This window comes from Apium graveolens, chromosome 8, assembly GCF_009905375.1.
Source record: "Apium graveolens cultivar Ventura chromosome 8, ASM990537v1, whole genome shotgun sequence".
In the NCBI taxonomy this organism is placed as follows: Eukaryota; Viridiplantae; Streptophyta; class Magnoliopsida; order Apiales; family Apiaceae; genus Apium; species Apium graveolens.
Window position 1 is genome coordinate 98,460,492 of NC_133654.1, and position 3,345 is coordinate 98,463,836.

Consider the following 3,345-nt stretch of genomic DNA (forward strand, 5'->3'; position numbering starts at 1 on the left):
ACAAAATTCTCAGTCGCTACAATCTACCCCCTTAAAAGGATTCTGTCCTCAGAATCTAGTCTAAACAGATAGATGTGGATACTTCTCTCGTATTTCACTTTCTAATTCCCAAGTTGATTCCTCTATCTTAGGATTTCTCCACAAAACCCTAAATAAAGGCACCATTTTATTTCTAAGTGCTTTCTCTTTTCGATCTAAGATTCGCACTGGTTGTTCCACATATGATAGATCTTGTTGAATTTCCACTGGTTCCAGTTCGATAACATGACTACCATCAGCATTATACTTCTTTAGAAGAGAGACGTGAAACAAGTTATGAAGATGTTGGATTTGCGGAGGTAACGCTAACTCGTATGCCACTTTTCAGACTTGATTTAATACTTCGAATGATCCAATATATCTAGGACTCAACTTCCCTTTCTTCCCGAATCTTGATAGACCTTTCCATTGAGAGATCTATAACAGTACTTTGTCTCCGGGTTCGAATAGCACATCCTTTCGATTCTGGTATGCGTACTTTCTTTGTCGATCTTGAGCAGCTACCAACCTTTTGTGAATTATTTTCACCTTCTCTTTCATTTTGTTGCACTAGTTCTAGACCAATTAGATTGCGCTCGCCAACCTCATCACAATAAGTAGGAGATCTACATTTCCTTCCATACAATGCCTCGTAAGGCGGCATGCCAAGACTTGCATGATAGCTGTTACTGTAGGAAAACTCAATCAATGGAAAATAGTCGTCCCAATTTCCTTTAAAATCTAACACACAGGTTTTCAACATATCCTCGATCGTTTGAATAGTCCTTTCGCTTTGCCCGTCTGTCTGCGGATGATACGTGGTGCTCATTTTCAACTTTGTTCCCAAATGATCATGAAATTGTCGCCAAGATCTCAAGTTAAATCTCGGATCTCTATCGGATACGATAGATACTGGTATTCCATGACGCATCTCGATTTCATCCAGGTACATTTTGACCAACCTCTCCAATGAGAATCTTTCGTTGATAGGCAAGAAATGCGCTGACTTTGTCAGTCGATCGATTATTACCCAAATCGCATCATGATTAGACTTGGTCTTTTGCAATCCTACCATAAAATCCATCGCGATATACTCCCATTTCCATTCGGGTATGTCCAGTGGCCGAATCAATCCACTTGGTCGCTGATGTTCAGCTTTCACCCTTTGACACGTATAATATTTACTTATCCATTCCGCGATTTCCTTCTTCATGTTCGGCCACCAATAACTTTCTTCCAAATACTTGTACATTTTCGTACTTCCAGGGTGAATCAAAAACTTCGAGTTATGTGCTTCGTGCAAAATCCCTTTCTCATCCTTTTGAGCTCTCACGTCTTCTCCTGTCAATTATCCTTTTCATGATTCATCACTTGTTCTTAACAACATCAAATCTTTTTCAAAATCTCTGGCTGAAATGTCATTTTATACACTAGTTCATTTGCAAGTTCTGGAACTCGTACTTCTATTTCTAACTTCTCAAATTTCTTGATCAACTCTTCGGACGAAGTCAACACATTCAACCTTTCCTTGGGGCTCAGCGCATCCGCTACAATATTCGCCTTTCCGGGGTGATAACTTATCGTACAGTCCTAATCCTTGATCAATTTCAACCATCTCCTTTGCCTCATGTTCAATTCTTTCTGCGTAAAGATATACTTTAAGCTCTTATGATCCGTATAAATCTCACACTTTTCTCCGTATAAATAGTGTCTCCAAATCTTAAGAGCAAACACTATTGCTGCTAATTGTAAATCATTCGTAGGATACTTCTGTTCGTGCAGCTTTAACTACCTTGACGCATATGCTATTACCTTTCCATGTTACATTAGCACACAGCCTATTCCTTTATACGAAGCATCATTGTAGATTACGAACTCACCCTTCTCATCGGGTAAAACCAACACTGGTGCAGTTACTAACCTTTTCTTTAGCTCTTGAAAACTTTCCTCACACTTATCCGTCCAAACAAACTTCTCATCCTTTCTTGTCAACTTAGTCAGTGGAACTGCAATCTTAGAAAAATCTTGTACGAATCTTCTATAATATCCCGCTAATCCAAGAAAACTTCTTACTTCGGTGGGTCTTTGGCCTATCCCAATTCATCACAGCTTCTATCTTTGCGGGATCGACTTTGATACCTTCACTATTGACTACATGTACGAGAAACTGAACTTCCTTTAGCCAAAATTCACAGTTTAAAAACTTCGCGTATAACTTCTCTTTCCTTAAAATCTCTAAAAAAATCTTCAAATGTTCCATATGTTCTGCCTCCGTCTTGGAGTATATCAAGATATCATCAATAAATACTATTACGAACTTGTCCAAATATTGCTTGAACACTCTATTCATGAGATCCATAAATGCAGCTGGCGCATTTGTTAATCCAAACGCCATTACCAAGAACTCATAATATCCATATCTCGTTTGAAATATCGTCTTGGGTATATCTTCCGCCTTAATCTTTAGTTGACGATACCCAGATCTTAAATCTATCTTCGAGAAATAGGTAGATCCTTTAAGCTGATCAAATAAATCATTGATTCGCAGTATATGATACTTATTCTTAATAGTCAACTTATTCAATTCACGATAATTGATACACAATCTCATGCTTCCATCTTTCTTCTTTACGAATAACATTGGTGCACCCCACGGGGATACACTCAGGCAAATTACTCCTTTGTTTAACAATTCTTATAATTGCGTCGTTAATTCCTTCATCTCAATAGGTGCCATTCGATACGGGGCTTTCGAAACTGGTTCCGTTCCAGGAGCTAAATCAATCGTGAACTCAGTCTCTCGATCCGGAGGTAGTCCAGGTAATTCATCTGGAAACATATCGGGAAAATCTTTAACTACCGAAATATTTTCAATTCATAAAGATTCCTTCTCTACATCTTTTACATGAGCCAAATAAGCTTCACATCCTTGTCGATCTTTTTGTTTGGACAGCCGTTAGAAACTTCCTTTCTTACCTGTTTCCTCTGAATATCACCTCAACTCCATCCTTGGACTTCAATTTCACTTTCTTGCTTTTAAACTCAATTTGCGCATCATAGTTTGACAACCAATCCATCCCTAATATAACGTCGAATTCTCCTAACTTAAAGGTACTAAGTCAGCAGAAAAGTGTCGACCTTCTATCACCAAATCGCAATTGGGACAAATCATATTGGAACTAACTTTTTCTTGGTTTGCTACTTCTATAATCAAATTAGGTTCAAGAGGATACGCAATGCACTTTAATCTATCAATAACACTTTCAGCAATTAAAGATCTAGTAGCTCCAGAGTCCATTAACACTTTGACTTCTACTGAATTTATAA